The 20,563-nt window shown below is 43.5% G+C and overlaps 1 protein-coding gene across 1 annotated transcript in view; it reads left to right on the plus strand.

The window, feature by feature from the left end:
• LOC140694222 (uncharacterized) overlaps positions 1-20,563 on the plus strand; it is a 151,923-nt gene that overhangs the window by 66,197 nt on the left and 65,163 nt on the right. The gene's annotated exons all lie outside the window — the stretch shown is intronic.

Raw genomic sequence — 20,563 nt, forward strand, 5'->3', positions numbered from 1 at the left:
AACTTTCTTTACATGGCTCTCATTTCATTTCTGTTGGGCAGCCTGTCCTGGGACAGTCTCATCCCTTTGCTTATAGATGAGATGCTGAGCCCCGAGAGGCAGAACGAGGCGCTGGTTGAGCTGCGGCTAGAGCCGCTGTCACCTGCCTCCCAGGCCCAGCACCTTTTCAGCTCAGGCCGTCTCTTCCTGCCCGACAGCCACCATGCCAAGTTAGGACATCAGAAACACCGCCAGGGACTTCCTAATGAATTCCTTATGCAGGGAAAGGCGTATCACGGTGTATGGGACAGAGCAGGGAAATGTTCATTCTCACTTTGTCCCTGTGATTAAGTCAATGGCCCCACTTTGCCTCGGAAGTACAGATGAGCTCTTCTGGGCTGCCTACCCCCCACCTTCTGCTCTGTTTCCCCATATATCTATCGTGTTGTCCCTCGGGCTGAAGAGGGTGAGATGCCTTTGCCGAGACGTGGTCCCCCTTTGCTGGGGTGAGTGAGGGAAGCTGTGTCCCCCCGGCCTACGGCCTCGGTCCTTGAGTCTGGAGAGGGCTCATGGTGGTCCCAAAGGTGGCGGTCAGAAGACCTGGCATGTGCTACCGGGCCCGCTTTGGAGGTGGTGCTCTGTGATTCTTGAACTTACCTAAGATCAGATCCTACTTTCTGGTTGTTGGTAAGTTGGAGGAGAAGATTCTAGAGAATTAATAAAAAGAATGTCTAGACCAGCCTTGTGAGTGAGAAGCACAGGGGACACTAGTCCCACCTGCGAGAGCCCACCTAGCAGGCTCTGGATGAAATTTCTGTTCCTCCCCGGAAATACCTCTATGGCTTAAGGAAGAGGAGAGGCATGTCGTGGCCATGATCTGTACTTGTCCTCACAGGGCCCTGTGATCTACATGCCCGCACTCCCCATCTGCTTCTTGGAGATGAGTTGACATGTTTAGGAGCCTGGGCACTGCTGAGGGCATAGCTCCCAGCACCGTGCTACACAGAGTCTGGCTCTGTTCACCTCACCTGTCAACTCCTGCTGAGGCCCCAGACATTAGTCAAGGTAGGTGCATCAGCGAAACCTAAGCAGGGACCACCTTCTCCCCCTGGACAGAGTGGTGAGTGAGCAGTGGAAGCCTAGAGCCCTGCCCCAGCCCCCACGCCAGTGCCACTTCTTTTGTCATAGGAGGCACTGGTGACATTTTTGCTCAACAAATGCTTGTCTCTGAGTCTGCAGACCCACCAGAGAATGCCAGCTTGTTTTTGCCTTTTGAAGTCTGCCCTTGGGACTTGGCGGAGTAGCCGGATGTGTACTTAGCCCACAGTGGTTCAGCGCATTAAACCTGCCTCCTTGTGGGTCTGTCTATTGTGGTACCATAAGGGCTCAGCCAGCATCTGAACGTCATTGAGATAACGCGGCCAGTGAGCTAGGGTCAAGCACATTCTCCTCCAGTCACTTTTACTCCATTGTTTCTTTTACTATTCCACAGCCATTAATTTTTTAAACAATGCTTTGGTGCAGGAGCAGAGCCTCATTCTCTCCTGCTACTCTTGGTGGAAGTGAGTAAAACGGTCCAGACTGAAATGCGACAACAATTTGTAGCTCAAAATCTGCCTAGACGCTTGTAGGTCGAATTTTGGTTAGGGGAGCTGAACACGTTGTGGTCCCCCGGCAGCGCCGCTCCCCTCAGGCCCCTGCTTTCCCTTGAGCAGGAGGTGAGGTTGGGCCTCACCATCCCCGTGTCCCTGGCCTCACACACTCACATAAATTCTTGTACATGCAGTCAAAATCATTTTTGTTCTTGTGTGATTCTAATTTTCTCTTGTTCCTCTTTTCCTTTTTCTTTACTCCTTTTTCACTTGTACTGCCCAGTGAGCATGTTGTTGCATCTGAAAATGTGGGCTGTGCACACCCTGCATTGGAAATAGCCAGATTGCCCTCCGTACAGTCTCCATCACTTTAAAAAGCAACAACTTAACAGCTGTTTTGATCCATCTATTATCTTAGTCATTTTTTATTTTCTAATTTTTTGGAATATTTGCTTTGTTAGCCCATCACCCACTGGTGTTTGATACCTGTTGAAATCCTTGCTTTTGAGGAACATGTTTGGTCCTCCTTTTATTTGGTGACAAATGCGCCCTTATTAAATTTGTTTGATTGTTTTGAAGAAGTAAGATGCGAATTGAATTTGTCGGCTGCTCAGGGATTCTTTTCATGGAGTATTTAAACTTGTAAGGTCAAACTCTGCAGCATTTTGCTCGATTCCTGCTTTTACACAAACGTGCTCGGCACGCGGTTCCTGGCTGTCGCTGTGTGACGTGTGTGATGGCGCTTCCTGGCCGGCGGTCACTGGTGAGGAAGTGGCCGCCATGGAGGTGACAGCTGTAGGGGACGCTGTTGGAGGAAGCAGTCACCGTTTGGTTCTTTAATTTTTTTTTTTTGCATTCAACTTCCCCGTGCCATTTACTTTACTTTGCCTTCATAAAGGGGCAGAATTGGGTCTAAAATCCATGACACTATTTGTTCCCTTTACGAGGCTGGTTTTTCTGGGTATCAGGACAACATGACCTTCTCCTAAGTAGCTGGCTCACCTGGATCTGTTGGACACAGGGACAGCTAAAAGGGCCGTAGCTTCCTCTCTGCTCCAGCCAGTGGGCATTCAGAGCTGGGTCTGTGGTTTGCCTCAGCAGCCGTGCAGACCTCCCTGCCCCGGCCTTTACTTTTAACCCATGTTGGCAGTAAAGAGTTGAATCCGTTTCTGTTGCAGCTGACATCCACCACTGACAGCCGTGTCGTTAGTTTGTGGTAGTCAGTCTCCAACACCCCAGACAACCATGAAGGAAGATGATTTGGCCGACCTAGGACCCTGGATTCTCACCCTCACCATGGTTCATCTCACCCGGTGGAAGGGTTTGGCCACCACCATCATGCTGACCATGAGGCCTTGTTTCTCCTTTCATGCTCTGGTCCAAATGTGGACACTTCATTTTTCACTGAATTTGTCTCACTTGAGACAGGCCAGAATATCTGAATGAGTCCATCACATTCTGGGTGGGGAACAGAACAGAAGCAAGTGTCGCAAGTAGATGGAATCTAGGCTGTCCGGGTTGGCAAATGCAGGCTGGGATCTGTGATGGCTGGGCTGTACACTGGACACAGGCCTTTCCCGTGGCTCCTGAGAGCCCATGAGTTGAAGTGATAACAGCCTTGCGTGGGTTCCCCCATCCTCATCTGCTCATTGGCAAGTGTGTCTGCTAATTAGGAGCTCCCCCAGACCTCGGGCCCTTCAAAGCTCAGACCATGGGAGAACCTTGAGTCCCTTCTCCTGGACATCCTGTGTGAGAATCCACTGCCTTCTGAGGTGAACAGCGGCAGGAGATGCCTCCCCCTCCAGGGAGCACCCTACGGAGGACTGTTAGTGCACCATGCTGTGAGCTTGTGTGTTTCCGGCCATGGTCCCTACAGAACTACAGTTGAGATGGGCTTATTGATGGAAATAACAGGACTGATTCCAGGGCAGGGCCTGGGGGAGGGAACAGTGGAAATTGAATGTGACCTCAGACACCTCGGTGGGTGCTGGGGCTGTTACTAAAATGGGGAGTCTGGGAGATACCTGCCAGGAATGGAATTCTAGAGTAAATGGTGGACATGAGGCATTTTTAAGATGCCATTTGTCATCCAAATTAGGACTTCAAAGAGGCACTCGGGTCGATGAGCCTGGGGCTCATGTGAAGGAGCCGGACTAGAGATACACGTTGGGAGTCGTCATTCTTAGCTGGTGTTCACAGCCTTGCATGTGAATTAGATCATCTCGAGAGCTGCAGACTGAGGCTGAGGGGGGGCAGGGCTGTGTCTTGGTTGGAGGAAAGCCCAGACCATACAGCTTTGGTGTGTCAGTCAGTGGCGTTTCCCATTTTCAAAGCAATGCCAGTTATCCTTAAGGGGCCAGGGGCTGGGCAGGGCCAGCCAGGAAGAAATCTGAAGGGAGGGTCGTGGCCATGTGTGCGTCTTGGGAAGGTGCAGAGTCTGCAGGGTACGGGAGGGTAGACTCCTCAGATGCTAGAGTTGCAGTGAGGAATGGGGAGAAGTTAGTCACAATCACCTGTGAGGGAGGGAGGGAGGTCTAGGGAGCCCCACCTTACCGGACTCTCTTTCCCATGAACAGAAGGCAGTCAGACAGAGGATCTGAGGTGAGAAGGGATGGGCACTGGGAGGGGAGCCAACCTGGAGAATGGTGCTTGCAAAATTCTGGAATAGTCTCCCTGAAAAATAGAGTTAAAAATACCCAGACTCTTAAGAACATTGTTAGTGACTTGGGAGGAGGCAGTTGTTTTTCTGGCCTCCTAAGGGTAAGGCATGTATCCAGGGATACACAGAAGATACGGGCAGTCTGTTCCGGGGGCTTGATCGTTACCGGGGGAACAGTGCAAGTTTAAAGGGGGAAAAGGGCAGCGGAGGGAAACTAGCCAGGCCCCGTGTCAGGTACCAGTCGGCCGCCCTACTTGCGTGTTGCATTCACATCCATGCCTCCCAGGTGGGTGCTGACAGCCCCCTTTTGGGGATTGGGAAGCCTTCTCAGAGGGGTTAAAATTGGTCCATTTAGCGACTAGTAAATGCTGTAGCAGGATTCAAGCAGGGCCTTGTCAGAATTCAAGGGCATGTTCTCTCTACTGTTTCCTGTACTTCCCTGTTATACCTGGAATGGTGAAGTGGGTCAGATTTGGAGCCTTTCAGAAAAAGTATGATTTAAGCGCCTCTGGACTGTTTCACAAAGCTCAGCATTCTTTGATGGTTCTGAAGCACGCAGTGATTTTCGCCCCAGAGAGGTAACGTCTAACTCCTTTGATGATGACGTGGTTGCAAATGGTGTACAGGTGCAAAACCAGACTTTGCAGCTTCTGAAGGGAAACTCTCCAGTTCTCCCTTGGTCGGCTTTCTTCCTCGGGATGTAACTGTGCTGCAGCATAGGCCTGAGCTTTCCATATGGAGTGAGAGTTTAATATCTGATGTTAGCATAAAACGGTCAGATGAAGAAAATCGACGTTGACAATTTATTTTTGGGTTTCATTAGTCAAAATATACTATCAGTTAATGGCCCATATAGCAAATGAAATTGAGTACAGGACATTGCATTTCTTACTTTCTATTTATAGTTCTCTTACCGAATAAGGTTGCCTGCTTTGGAACATCAGCTCCACCACTCACGGCACCTATCAGTGTGTTGGTGTGATTGCATTTACAGAGTGAATGTAATCTGGGCTTCCTAAGCCCCAAACACTTCAGTGCAGAATCACGGGCTGTAGACGTCTGTTAGTCACGCAAATACTTCTAAAATTATATGATTCCAGAAAAGAAAGAAGAGAGAGAGAGAGATTGCCTTTATCAAATTTCCTTTCAGTTCTAACTGAAAACTGTTTTTGAGCAGCTCTGGTTTCCTTTGGATAAGAATATATACATTTCTTTGCATGTAACCTGGGTTTTGGGCTAGAACACCAAGTTCTTGCTGTCCACAAGCCACAAAAATAGTAGCCAAATTGCACACGTGTGAAATAGTTTATACTTTTTTCTGAGAAAGTATCCTTGAATTTGGGACTTGGGCTGTGATTTCTGCTTTTTGCTTCCCGCACCTGTCTTGTAATCTCTCACACCTTCCCACGTGGTTCCCAAGTGTTCGTGGTCTCAAAGGAGCGGGCAAACACCCAGTTGGTCACCATGTACTGCTGCTATAGATAGAGCCCAGTCAAGACCTAAAGGACATTATCAGAGAGGACTTCCTGGAAGAAATGGGCTGTACATTCAGTTGTGAGGACAGAGTAAGAGTCAGCCAAGAGAAGGAGTCAAGAATGTGGCTCAGGTCGCAGGTGCAGCCCGGGCAGAGGCCTGGAGGCTTTTGGCGTGGGGACCCGGGGAGAGTGCCCTGTGCGGTCCAGGGTGGAGGGAGCCCCTGCTGGGGAGGACACTGGAGAGAGTCCGGGGTGTAGGGCTTTGGAAGAAGTTGAGTTTTACTAGAACTGACACAGTAGGCAGTGAAGGGTGTCAACAGATGTGACCCTCAGGAAAGGTACTTCTGGTTTTGCTTCTGATATACTACAGACAAAAGGGTCGGGACGGGCGAGAGCAGGTATGTCTGTCCCTTTGAGATCCAACCCGTCATTCATTTATTCATAACACGTGCACTTCAGTGAGTCTAGGGGAGAGAGAGTGTAGCCACATAAATAAGCAAAATGTATTTGCTTCTTGAGAGCTTAGCATTGTCAGAAGTTGACTTAGCCTAGAATGTTCTAGGAAGAGAGGAACAAATTGTGGAGGTTGGAGGGAGGGAAGGCTTCCTTGGGAAACAGTCAAAATGAACCTGGAGGCAAGTGGGAAGTAGGAGCAGGTCAGGGGGCTCCTGAGGTCACTGGGGACCTATGTACTGAGATGAGGCTGGGCAAGCAGGGTCTGGGGTGGGGCTAGAACTCTACCAGGGAGCCTCTGAACTGTTTGAAGTGGGGTTGATGTAATCAAATTTGTGCTTTGGGAAGGCTGTCGTGGCTTTGTGTGTGTGTGTAGCGGGAAAGAGGTGGAGGATGCCACCAAATGGGGGATCATTTGAAGACAATTCACAGGCTGGGATATGGGCTTCAGGGCTACTTGGGGACGGCAGGGGCAGTGTGGATGCCGGCTTTCCTTATGGGGGACTTGTTAGCGGGGCTGCCCTAGAGGCACCTTGTTGCTGGAAGAAAACTGATGGAGGCTGCCAGGTGGACATTCCTCTTCTCTCCTTCCCTGCCTAGTGTGATGATCTTAGCTCAGCCAACATTTGGAACAAAAGAGCTAATCTCCAGGGTTGCCCAGGCCTTTGTAGAGCTCCTTCGAGTGAGATCTGATAGGATTTAGGTTTGTGTTCAGATCTGGATGTTCACTTAGTTAGAAACGTCCTGTCATTTCGATTTCCATAGGGGTTTTTATTCCTGATAAAGATTGCTTTCTTGGTGAGAGGAAAATTATTACAGCTGTTGTCTTTTTCAAAAAAAAATCATATGTTTTAAGAGCTTTAATATTCAAAAGAATAGGAATATATAAAATATTTAAGGAAGTCTTTGGTGTGGTTTCTTTGCTTTCTGAGCTAATGTGGAGTTAGAGCCTTTGCATTACTTAATAGCACATCCTTGTCAGTATTTAAAGAGCTGTTAGTGAGCGCCCCAGGCCCCACCTCTCAAAGAATCGTTAAAGTTTGCTCTGAAATAGTGAGGTCATAAAGGTCTTGTTTTCAGAAATCAAAAGGTTTTAAATACGCACCATAGCTCCATTTATAAAATAATAATAAGTTCAAAATTAAGAAAATGGAGGATAATTGATTTTTTTTAAAGCCTAAACATAAACTTTCTTGTGCTAATGTTGCAACTGGAAATTTTGAAAAGAAAAATCCTACTGCAATATCATCTATGTGGTATATATATATATAAGTTTCACGTTTGAAAAGTAACTGCGCAGTGGTTTTCAAAGTCAGGAGCATTCCAGCTCAGATACTGGCAGTGATGGTTGCTGGTTTTCAATGGAAGAGCCTAAATTTGCCTTCTTAGCTTTTTTTTTTTTTTGTACTGAGAAGGTTGAGTAGTGCTTTGCCAGGATGATTTTCGGGCAATTTGAGGGCAGATGTCGTGTTCCAGCAGTGAGATATTTCCATGTATTTTATTTTCTGGACATCACCAGGGCACATGTGGGGTTTGTGCCTGCAGGCTGGAATGCTGCAGGACTCCCTAATCCATCACCATTATGTCCTGGTGCTGCTCCGGTCAGTGAATGATTTTCTGTGACTTGGAGGTAATGTGGTCTGATGGTGATGATCAGACGTGCAGTTAAATGCTATTAATTGAAATAAGAGTAAGCTAGAAACATTGCTCTAACAATACAGGATGAGGGAGGAGGATTGCCTGAGCTGCTTGCAGTCGGGTGTCTTCTCAGGTGACTCCCTCACCGTGATTCCTGCCAATATCCGCCCCAGCCCTGCACGGTAGTCCTGCCGAAGCAAGCAAGCACTTTGCTCAGAAACGCACTGAATTTCCTTGTGCCTCTGTTTGTTGGCTTTTTTTTGAAAGCACATTTTGCCCTTTGCTTAAGTGCCATCCATGCTAGTCATCCCTTACACTCATTCTTCTGGACCTCGTCCATACATAGCTGCTGAATGGATGAACAGAATGTAGTATCTCCATGTAGTGGAACATTATTCACACGTAAGAGTGAATAAAAAAGAAAAAAAAAAGAGGAAAATGAAAAAGGCCACCTGTTTTGGGAAGTCCACCCTGACTGTTCAACCCACACTTTTCCCTTTGAAACCCAATCACTTATGCTCCATTCTACTCTTTTTGATAGTACTTACCACCTTCTAATAATCTTTAACGTTTCCAAAAAAAAAATAAATAAAGAGATGCTGATGCCACTTCAAAATATACAAGCCTTGCTAACAGCATGTTAATTGAAAGGAAGCAGACACAAACGGCCACATATTGTTGATTTCAGTGATCTGAAATGCCCAGAAAAGGCACATGCAGAGGCAGAGAGCAGGTGATGGTTGGAAGGGGCTGGGTGGAGGGGGATTACGGGGTGAATGCTAGTGATAGGGGGATTCTTTTGGGCTGATGAAGTGTTCTGGAAATAGAAGGTGTTGAGGGCTGCACAACCGTGAGTGTGCAGAAGACTGCTGAGCGCTGTGTCTGGGAGTGCCTGTTGTTGGGTCATCTTTATTTTGTTCACATCCTGCAATGTGAAGGGCCATCTTCTGCTGTGGTCATTCTACTCCTGTGAGTGGTGAGGGTCAGAGACTTTGTAGAGTCCTGTTTCTTTTCTCCCTCTGGCTGAGTGTAGGCAAAAAAATTTAAGCCTGAGAAATTGCTCCATCTGCAGAAATGTCTTTCAGTTTTGCCTGGTGTAAAAATCTTGAGAGCTTTTAACCGTTGAGGCTAGTCTGTGGGGGTAAATAGCCTATGAAGCCTGGGTGAGCCCGGGAAGAGCCGCGCTTCCCTCCCAGACACGGGTGGGGATTTCACCCCCTTTCAGGCAGTGAAGGGCCCAGACCCGTGGGCAGACTTGACAATCGTGAATATTTACGTGTATCCGCTGCTTCATCTTGGATATTAATTTCAAGCTGAGTCAGTTTGTGGCGGCAGCCTCATCCTACAACAGGAATTTATAGTATCTGCTCTTTGAGGTGAAGACCTGACAGACTTGATTATTTAACAGTCTGCTTTGAATTGATATCTCAGATTCCTTTGTCAAAAGCAAAACAGCAGAAATACAGACGTCCTTTAATTCCAATGTGGCCTGGAACGGGTTTAGTGTCTGTGCCTCAGTGGCCTTATCTGCGGGTGGGGAAGATGATAACAGTGCTTCCCTCAGAGGAGCTGGTGAGGGGAGAGTGAGAAGCACAAATGGAGGACTTACACGAGATGCTCATAAATGACCGAATTTAGTGCTCTCCGCCTGGTGAGGCCTTAGGGGCAGAGATGTCAGAACAGAGCAGTCCTAGCCGGAGCTCGATACGTGATGGTAGCTGTTATGATCAGTATCACCACTGTGGGTTATCAGGTAGTTTTAAGACTTGGTAATATGATTTCATGAATAATGTTAAAAGACTAGACATCTCAGATCCAGTTTACATAGTCCTCAAGATTTCTTCTGAGAATTGGATGGTTTCTTCCCCATCTTAAATCTGAGATGAGTCTCTAAAAATTTCCGTATTCCTCCATCCTTTTGCTTTAATTCTCTATTTCTTAAAAAACAAAGTTTTTAGATGGAGTTACTGGGGACTGAACTGAGGGCCTCATGCATGCTAAGTACATACTCTCCCAAATGAGGTATAATCTCTTCCCTGATTTTTTTTAAAATTTACATCTTAATTTTCAGAGGTTAGAGGCCTCTAATTATTTTTCTGGAGACTTGTCCATGAACCTGTAAATCTACAATTAATGGACAAAATTTGGTTTATTAAAAAAAATCTATAGAATATTCTGCAGTCCATCCAAAAGGAAATGCTCATGGACTTAGAATGTTTCTCCTTTAAGGTGATTTCTCCTGTTTGGTCGAGCTTAATTTGTTAACAGCCATCCTCATCATCATAATGACCAAACTCGCTGTGAGTGGACTCCTAACTGAGGCTAAAATGCTTTGCTCATGTTTTACTTCATAGCAAGTGTTTGATTGTAGGTATCAGTGTCTCCTTTTTTGTAGCTGAGGGATTGAGAGATGGGTCAGCTTGCCCCAAATCACACGCAGCTGGCGGTGGCTAGCTCGATGCTGGAATCCAGGCTGCACAGGATGAATTCTCAATTGCTCCTCTAATCAGCTTCCCGTTGAGTGTTTTCCCGAACTCCTGTGAGCCCATAAATGACCGATTTTAGCTATCTCAGCCTGATGAGGTCTTCAAAGGAGAGACACCAGTGAGAATGAGAGGCAGAGTGGCATAAATTAAAATTGTACATTTTCACAAATGTTTTATTCTCAGGTAATGACTTTAAAGGTAATATTTTTTTAATTTAGTGCTTTGTGAGAACTAAAAACAAAACATTTAAAATAATTATTGTGCAAGAGAGAAGTGGTCTTTGAAAGTCCAACTGTTGCTAATGATGTTACTTGTTTTTTCTAGTGGTGCTTATTTACTGAAAAATTTCCAAACACTGAATTTGTTTTATGTAGTCTTAGTATGAAAGAAAACTTTGTCAGTGAGTATTGTAAGTAAAATCCTTACTCTTTTCTTTCCTGATGATGAATATCTTAGTTGTTTACATGGCTTAAGTATATTTCGTCATTTGTGAAATTTGAGTAATATGGTTTACCTTGTCTGACTGTGAGAGCTGGACGCCTTGTATACAAAGCACCGTAGAGGTGCTTAATAAAAATGTGCTGTCACAGTGACTGATAGTTTAGAAGTATCAACTCTGAATACTAAAAAGGGTAGCTTATTTCTGATGCATATTCAATATGTATATATATGATATACATTAATATGGCTTAAAGTAACTAGGATTTTTTTTTTAAGTGCAGTATGAAGCTTTAATGAAATCTGTGTCATTCTAGTGAGACAGGGACTACTTAAATTGCCTTAAGCAGACGACCTTGAAGATTATTTACACAGAATGTGTATTGTTACAGCTCAGAATTCATGTTGCCGTGTAACCATCCATCAGACATTTAATTTCTCGGGATTCTGACCAGAACCATTAAGTTTAGAAAAATCCACATTGATTATTATCAGGGAATAAGCTCCTCTCTTTTGTGACTAAAGAAAATTTTGATTTTTTTCTGCACTCTTTTCAGGTTTTAAAATTTCAAAATTTTGATTTGACATGTCACTTTTTTAATAGAGAGAATAAAGCTCATGCTGTTTTAATATGTAAATAAATGTTTTTGTATTTCAATACCCTTCTATGATTTCCTGGCTCTTTGAGAAGTATTTTGCAAGATACTTAGATTACCTACTGTTGGAAAAATACAGACGTGACTTTTATGAATATAGGCGTAGTACAGTTCTGTTGGTTTTTACTACAGTGCAAGACATGAGACCTAGGAGAGCTTTGCTGCTGATTGCCAGGAGGACAGATCTCAGGTCTCAGTCTCCCCTGGTGTAAAATGAAGTGGCTGGACTGGATTCTTTCCTCTTCTAAGATGAGCTTCCATGAGCCTATGTCTTTTGTTTATATTTAGGAGTATTAGCAATATCAGATTAAATACTGAATACCCCTCCATCCCCCCGAAGCAAAGTGCAGTATATGCTACATAAGCTTCTAGTTATCTGATTCTCGTTTCTCATCTTACAGTCAATTTTTGTGTTGCATGTTTCCCGGCAACCTGGAAGGTCTTTTTAGCCATAGGTGGCGCTGTTGCAACTTTTTACAGTCTTAATTTTTCTGTTTGTAAAATAAGGCTTAAACAATGTGATTTTATTTTGATTCCTTTGCTTAATGCTTCAGAATAGCACAACGTCCATTATGTCTTTCTACCTGGAAAATTTTTTCTGCTTATATCATAGTTTTATTCTTTTATCTCGCTGTGAACATTTCAGACTTGCTGTGCAAACAATGGCAAAATCGGGCTTTTCTTCTAGTGTTAGAAACCAGTGAGACGGGATATTTTAAAACAGCTAGAAGCTGCCTCTGGAGCACCATAAAGCTGAAACGTGTGTTGAGTTCCCTGAGTATTGACCCCGCCGCTGTGTGTTAATTGGTGGGAGTTGATTTGGTACATATATGATGGGGTGTAGTTTCTTGACTTGGGTTTGCCTGCACGTTCTGACACTGAACCACGTTATCCTGAGTCAGCTCGTTCTGAGTTTTCCCCTCGTCTGTGAGAAGGGGACACTCATATCTGCTTTGTAGAATTGTGAGAATTAGTAATTATGTAACGTGTTTACCACAGTGGGTATGTCAAGAGAGCTCATAAACTTTAGCTGCTGTTTTGTGTGCAGCCATCATTTTATAGTCTTTGGTAATTACAAAGAAACAAGAAAATAAGAAAAGCTGATTTTATGATGAAAGATATTTGAGGAGGTTCCATAATTCCTACACCCATAATTTAGCATCAGCAGAGTCAGAACTGTTACACAGTCGCCCTGGACCAACGTTAAGCCACAGAAATTTTTGTTACTTCATATATGTTGGGGCCTAAGGGGAACCAATACTTATACACATGTTGTCTCCAGCAGCCAACTGAGAGATGACACAAAAGAGTAGGCAGGTGATAAATGTCTTCTTTGTTACTGATGAAGCCACGTTCTCCATGAACTTCAGGGCTGTGGATAAATGAGTGTCATGATACTGTGTCCCAGAAGTAGAGACTCACCCTGTCCCAGGTATCTCTGGGCCACAGCAAGCCTTCCCTTGAGAGAATGTGCCCCATCATGCACAGGGCTGTTCTGCAATGCAGCTGAGCATCCAGGGTGCTTCCCTAGAGTAGTCAACACTGGAGGGAAAGGAAGGGTTTCACATGCCCTGCTTGTCTCCCTGGAATCACAACTCAATCTGTTAATGTGAGGAGGGCTAGCTGTGGGCCAGGCGTCAGGGCTGTGAAGGGAGTAGCACTCTGCATGGCCCAGAGGAGTGGGGAGGAGGTATCCCTTCCATCAGTTTAAACAGGTGGTGGGATGGAACAGAAGGGTGCATCCCATGAGTTTATAAAAGGAGAAATAAGAATATCCTTTGGGTATTAGTCTAGCCAGGAAACACAGAAGATGATTAGGAAGGAGACTTGTAAACCACTGTAATATTAATTTGACATTTGTTGAGCACCCAAAATGTGCTACATTCTTTTCTGAGCGTTTTACAGAAATGAATCCTTCAATCTTCTCAACAAGCGAGTAAGGAAGGTTTGATTGTTATCCCAGTTTTACAGTGTGGAAATTGAGGCACACAGAGGGTAAGTTGACCAAGGTCACAGAACTAGTAAGTGGCAGAGCAAGTATTTTAACCCTGGCTGTATGGTATTGTGGCTCCCAGAATGGGCTTTGGGTGTTTAGATGTATCTGCATCCCTCGATTTCTGTACGTCTGTGCATCAATTAGCCCAGAAAGGACAGGGAAAGTAGAGTTACACAGGTGCTCACAGTCGTGTCTCTGCAACTGTCCACGAAGAGTGCACCGTGATTAGAATTAATTGTTTTCCAGGCAGCAGATCTGTTGGTATAACAGAAATTTAGTCCATTGAATTCATCTAGAAATCCTTCCTGCTCTGCTTCTGTCCACACTTGCCATGTGACTGCCTGCCCGTGTTTGGGCCGTGGAGGAGAACATATACTCATGGTTGAACTCTGATATTGCAGTCTGGTTCATAGCTGGTTCTGTTACATTAATAAGTTAAATTTCTGGTTTTCTTGCATCAGTGTCTCATGAGTTTGGTTAATGTGAAACCAGTCCATGGGAGCCCAGGGGTTATGATGGTATAAATTTTTAGCACGTTGTGGCACTTCTAGCCATGCAGACATGACTGGGGGATGTACGCCTTTCTCACTGATTTCTCCCAACAGCAGGGTCCTCTCACGGATGTGAGGCTGGGAGCTCTCTGAGTAGCTCAGTCAGAGGCCAAGTCCACCAATCAGAAAATGATGAAGTACCTGGAAGTGGGTTTAATAAAAGTAAAGGGCTTCCAGGTAGTCCGATGGGCTGTTCAAGAAATTTGGTGAAAAGCTGTCCACTGTCTGTGGTTTAGCTGCTTCTTTGCTGTTGAAAAGTCTGGAGTAGATGAAGGGATTTTAAAAAGCAGAAAGGAGTGATTTCAGGTGGTACGTCCACACCGGTGAGAAGTGATGGATGACCGCCAGTGTGAGGCACAGACAGAGTCTTACAAACTTCATAAACCAGCTTCAAATGCTCTGCCATCTGAGTGCGCTTCATATGGGGTCCAGTTCATCACTGGTCACGCTGTGAGGGCAAGTAACTGACGATGGCAAAAAGGACACGGAGGCATCAAAAAGGTCTCACTCATGTTCCCTGTTTAAAGAATGTGGCACAGTGTATTATATTTGAGCTGGTTTTTCACTGAACAGTTTTTAGTGTTTTCTGGGACTCCCCAGTGCCCCAAGGTTCCATGCAGCTGGGTGTCCCCTCATTGCAGCTCCGTCAGCGCTTGACCTGGGCTGATGTGGTGTCACGGGAAGCAGGATGGTCAGCGTCCCCGGCTCCTCTGAGCTCCGTCTCCTCATCTGCAGAGCCTGGTTTCTCATCCGTGTCTACTTAGTAGGGTTGCTGAGAATCACACGTGATGGTTATCAGGTGTGATTTCTGGTTGTCTCTGCGATTGGCAAATAGCCAACAATTGACAGAAACTCTTGTTTTTTTTTTATTGTAATTGTGTCTCCTAGATTGCAGTGGTTTTTAGTCTGCATTTTTTTTATAACTTTACTCATTTTTAAATATGCCCTTATTTTATTTATTTTTTTTTGAGGTACTGGGGACTGAAGCCAGGACATTGTGCATGCTATGCAGGTGCTCTACAACTGAGTAATACCCACCCTCCTTTTCTGCACTTAAAAATAAATATTGCAATACACAAAATAGCTCTTAAACTCCATGATGGGACCTGGTCTCTGTATAGGCAAATGAACACGTATACTATTTCAATAAGAATAAATGCTGTTGAGACATACGTTTCTGAATCTGTTAATGTGCTTAAAAACGATCATAGCTAGTGATAAACACGAGACTTAGATCCAGGACTTTTTAGGGTATGTTTTGCCATCATGGGAAATTACATTCTACCGAGAAGGCTAATTGGGTCTCTTTGATATTTGGATGGTTTAGCAGGTGATCAAGGCTTTCCAAAGCTGACAGTTTTGTATTTTAAACTAACTACAAAGTTATCTTCTAGAAGATGGAAATCCTAAGTTTGTGAATTTCCCAGTAATCCAGGGGGTATGTGTCTGTGTCTGTGTCTGTGTGAACGTTTGTGTGTGTGATTTCAGGAATGTAGAAATAAGTTCCATATAGACTTCTGATATCTTTCTCTTCCAGTTCAAGGTTTAAGCATATACTTACACAAATAAATTGATTTTCTTTTGTCATTTGGCATATTGGCGGGAATAAGAGGTTCTCATACTTGTTTCAGAAGGGTTGGGAAGCATGAGCTTAGAAAACAGGAGGAGAAAGAGGCAGGGAGACACTTCACACTTTGTGCAGTATATGAGAAACTGTAGCTTTTCTTTTCTCTTTTCTTCTAAAGCAAACTGGCTCTGAATTGTAACACACTATTACTCAGAATTGCTTTTCTAATCAGATACAAGTGCCTCAGATTTTTCAAGGCAACATGAATGATGAAATGTGTTTTAGCATTTATCTTTAAAAGTAGTTTTATTTCTCAAGTAAAAGACTATAGCCTGTTTCTTCCAGCGTCTCAAGAAATTCTCATTGATCTATGTACATGTTCTATGTGCTTATTTTCTTTTTTTTTTTTAAGTGCTTGTTTCATTGTGATGTGAATGAATGTTTAAAATTTCTGGATTTTGATCTTTAGAAAATGCTGATTTATCATAACTGTTAAAAACCTGATTGTTCTTTGGTCCTTGTTTGGTGGGGCACCCTATTGATTACTCTTGTCTGTTAAAGAGAGAAATTCTTCCTCTAGCCTGCAGATCATTAAGTGTATGGTTTGCAGTATGCCTTTAAATTTCATTGAATGCATTGAACATGATTGTCCAGTGAATTTTGAGTTGACTCATAGTAATGACTTTGCTTTGATTCTGTGGCTTTTGCTCCTCTCCACAAGAGCTTGAATTCTCTGTTGCATTTTGTATACGTGTTCTTCACAGTGGAAGAAATTTTGCATTTTTTACAGAGGTGGTTTTTCCTAACACCTCTGAATGCCTTCTGTAATTGATACAACAAAAATCTGTTATTTCAATGCTTAATTATTTCATACACTAGTTTTTGGCTTAATCAGAAACAATGACAGAGTGATAATAAAAAATAGGAAGACTTTCCTTCCTTTGAAGAATAGAAATCAGGTGGTCAGGCTCACCCATGCTTTGGGCCTGACACACTTAATCTCATGTCATTGTGTATCATGATTCGGAGATGGAGTTGCTTCAGGTTTATTGATTTTTGTTTTAACATTTGTGTTGAATTCTTTCTCCAGGCTTATGTATCCTGTTGGGTTTGTTGAAACTGTAGAAGGGAAACAAAAGCTTTTTTTGGTTTCCGGAGTCCTGAGTTGCTGATGATAAAGAGTTGAGGTTGGGCTGAGGAACAGAGTGACACTCCCTCTGCTCCCAGCTGAAATTGATGAACAATGAAATCAATTAAGTGTATCGGTATTTGACCAATAGAAGTTAGCGAGCCCAAACTGGCTAGTTATGCCCAAAGAAAGTACTGAATTCACCTGCAGAATTAGGTGCTTTACCAAGAAGAAGCAGCTTAGAGCAATCAGAAAAATCAGTCCTATGATGAGATATAAAGTAAATATAATATCTTTTATTTCTGAAACTTTTCTACGTTAAGTTGTGTAGAGCTAAAATTAAGTTTCAAGCACCAGGAGTTAACAGTGTGGGTGGTTCTGTATGATCATTATTCAGGAATGTGCCTAGACTCTGCTAGAGTGGCTGAAGCTGGCAGGAAAAGACCTAGAGCCAGGATTTGTCACCTTAGGGTGTCCTCCATAATGGTTCCATGTGGGAGCCCATGATTGGGTTAACAAATTGTAACAGACCCCAGCCGCCTGTCAAATTTAAGAAGAAAATGTATGCTTAGTAACTGCTTTGCAAGCAAGTGCCTGTGCATCCTCACTCCTGTCTCCTTGCCTTAAAAAGCAGAGATAATGCTTTGCTTGCGTAGATGATGTTTTAGATAGCACTCTGCTCATCGCAAAGCAATGACCCAGGCCCACAGCTATAAAGGCTGGGCTTGTGTGCAGTTAGATACTCTATTATCCCCCAAGCAAGGACCTAGCTGGTCTGGTGGTCTGCTTTGTAATTCACATGTCTAAAGAATGTATCTTATTCCCCTCACCCATGACTTACCTAAAGATACACTAAGCCTTTGTACTCATGGTGGATTCTACAATCTCTGTCTCATCCTTCTTTCCCCAAGTTCCTGCTTACTATCACACAACTGTTAATGACGTTTTCCTTTGATTATACACAATAAATATGGGAGCATTTGAGAGGCTCATGGAGTTGGGTCCCTACGCCCTCTCTCTTTCGTGACTTTTTCCACAGAGTCTTGAGTATTCATTCCCTGTACGTAAGACTTCTGCCAGCCAGAACCCACAGTTCCAGGTGAGAAGGATGCAGGCTTTATCTCTCCTACCCGAGGGAGAGAGAGTAGAAAATTGAGATCTGCTCTTCCGTGGTCCCTTCCTGCCCCAGGTCTGCTCCAGTTCACCTGCAGCCTTCTGGCCTCTGCTCACACTGCCTCTGTCCCAGGACTGACAGCAGCCTTTTCTTCCCTGGTAAACATTTCCTGTGCCTTTTAGAAGTTGGTCTCTTCTCTGCAATACAACCCTGGCAGATGTGATGGTGGTAAACGTGCTGGTGGGCAGTCACTTGGGGACTGCCAGGAGCCATGCTGATTCTCCTGAGTCTCTCATTCGGGGTTACAGAACTGTCGAGCAGCAGAGGAAGCCCTTTAACGTGAGGCCAGCTCAGCATTGCATCACTTTCATTTTATTTTTGAATTTTCAGTGGAGAAATTATTTGTAGCAAACTGTTCCAGATTTTTGGCTGCCTGCTTTCCTCACCACCATTTCCTTGTTGGCTCTGGTGCTTGTTGTAAGAACCAGGTTTCTTCTCTGGTTATTTCTAGCAGCTGGGCTTGCCGAATCCTTGATCTGCATTTGAAGCAGAATGCTTCTTCGTGATGTCAAGCTGATTTTCCTATTTCTGAATATTTCGTGTACACTCAGCAACTCTTTCAAGTGAAATGCTCTTGTCCAATTCTGTTAACCCATATTTGCCGATCTCCTGCTTTCATGCTGAGGGCAGTTTCTTCTTCCTGTAATAAAAGTTAGCAATTTGCATTTACTATTTGAAGGTTCTGGCCCTAGGTGCTTTTGTCCTTAACAGTTTTAATACAATTCACCCAGTAAAATGTGCAGCGGCTTTTACTCAAAGCCCAGAATTGTGCATCGCAGTCAATCTTAGAATATTTTCATCCCCCAACAGGAAGCCCTGTATGCACAAGCAGTCATTCCCATCTTCCTCATCCTCCCCCAGCCCCAGGCAGCCATTGTTCTCTCTCTATGGATTTGCCTGTGCTGGACATTTCATGTAAAACAAGTTATTTCATGTAAATGGAACTGTCTATTGTGACTGACTTCTTTCACACTGAGTAACTTTTTCAATGTTTTTCCAGGTTGTGGCCTGGGTCAGTACTCTATGCTTTGCTATTGCTGAATTATATTCTACTGTATATCTGGGCCCTACTGTTTACCCATTCATCAGGTGATAGTCGTTTGTGTTGTTTCTGCTTTTTGTTTGTGAAGAGTAATGGCGCCGTGAATACTCCTGTAGGAATTTTTATGTGGACATTTGTTTTCAGTTCTCTTACTTGTGTGACCAGAGAGCAGAAATGCTGGGTCATTCATAAACCAAATGTTCAACTCTCTGAGGACCTGCCAGGCTGTTTTCTAAAGTGGCCACACTGTGTTACATCCTCACCAGCAAGGGCTGCTCGCTCCGCTTCCTCTGTGTCTTCATTAGTGCTTGTTACACATTTTTTTTATTATAACCTATTGTAGTAAGTGTGAAGTGGTTTCTCCTAGTGGTTTTGACTTGATTTCTTTTACAGCTAATGATATTGAACATCGTTTGATTGTGCTTATTGGCCATTTGTATATTTTCTTTGAAAAATACATTTTCAGATACTTTATACACATTTTAATTGAGTTCTCTTTTTCTTGTTGAGTTGTAGGAGTTTTTTCTTTTATTTGAAGATACAAATACTTAATCAGATAAATAATTTGAAAAAATTTTCTCCTCTCTGTTGTTTTTTCACCTTCTGGATGGTGTCCTTTGAAGCAAATTTTTAACATTTGATGAACTCCAATTTATCACTGTTTTCTTTGTTCCTTGAGCTTTTGGGGTAATATTTAAAATCTGAGGTATTTTATTTAAACTTTTATATAAAAAATAACTTAATTCTTAAGACCGTTCTAGGAGATGGGTGCGGTTGTTGTCCCCAGTCTATGGATAGGAGACTGAGGTGCAGAAAATTTCACTGAAATATCAGTGTCACAGCTACCCAGTGCTGTGGGATTTCAGACCCTCATGTTTGTCCCCAGCATTTGTGATCTTCACCACCATGCTCCACTACTGCCTGGAATCATTAATGAAAAAGTTTTCCTTTTTTGATTTCTTGATTGTTTGTTTTCTCATTGGGGAACTCACCTCTTCATTTTCCTTGCAGAGATCTGTGTAGGTTTATTTTAGATCTCATGTACTTATTTATTACACAGGCTCCAGTGATGATTGTGCCTAGTTGTTCTAATCAATTCATACTCAAGTCTTTCCTGCTCATGACACTAAAAAGAGAGTCATGATTTACATAATGCTCAAAGAAGAATGTACTTGAGTGATTTTATTTTTCTAACCAATCAAACAAATCAAATAAAAACCCGGTGTTGGAACAGATTATAAGCCCTGCAGAATAGGGTCACTGTCTTCCTTGTGTTTCATTTGATTTGTCACAGTGTCTGGATAGTGCCTTGCTGTCCAGCAGTTTTGTGAGTATACGGTGCTCGTGAATCATTGTAAGGAAAGAATTTTGACAACAGACTGTGTTGTTCATTTCACAAGGGAAAAGATCATATAGAAATACTGCTCAGATCTATTTTAAAATTAAGCTTGGTGTTTTGAGAAGGGTTCAAGAAACCATACAAAAATCTTTTTCACTAATTTTAAATCTATCTTAGACACATTATGCATACATAGCAGAGTAACTTATCAACTAGTTTTGACAAGAGGAGTGTATTATTGATTATCTATTTTAGTTGAAATATTCTACCTGGGATAAAGTAATCAGTGCCCATAAATGAACAAATATGTTTGTATTTCTATGCAACATGGGAGCAGACTTCATATGTTTCTATATAATATATATGACTGTGTGTTTTAATCTGTCTGT

This window comes from Vicugna pacos, unplaced genomic scaffold (genome assembly GCF_048564905.1).
Source record: "Vicugna pacos unplaced genomic scaffold, VicPac4 scaffold_20, whole genome shotgun sequence".
Lineage (NCBI taxonomy): Eukaryota > Metazoa > Chordata > Mammalia > Artiodactyla > Camelidae > Vicugna > Vicugna pacos.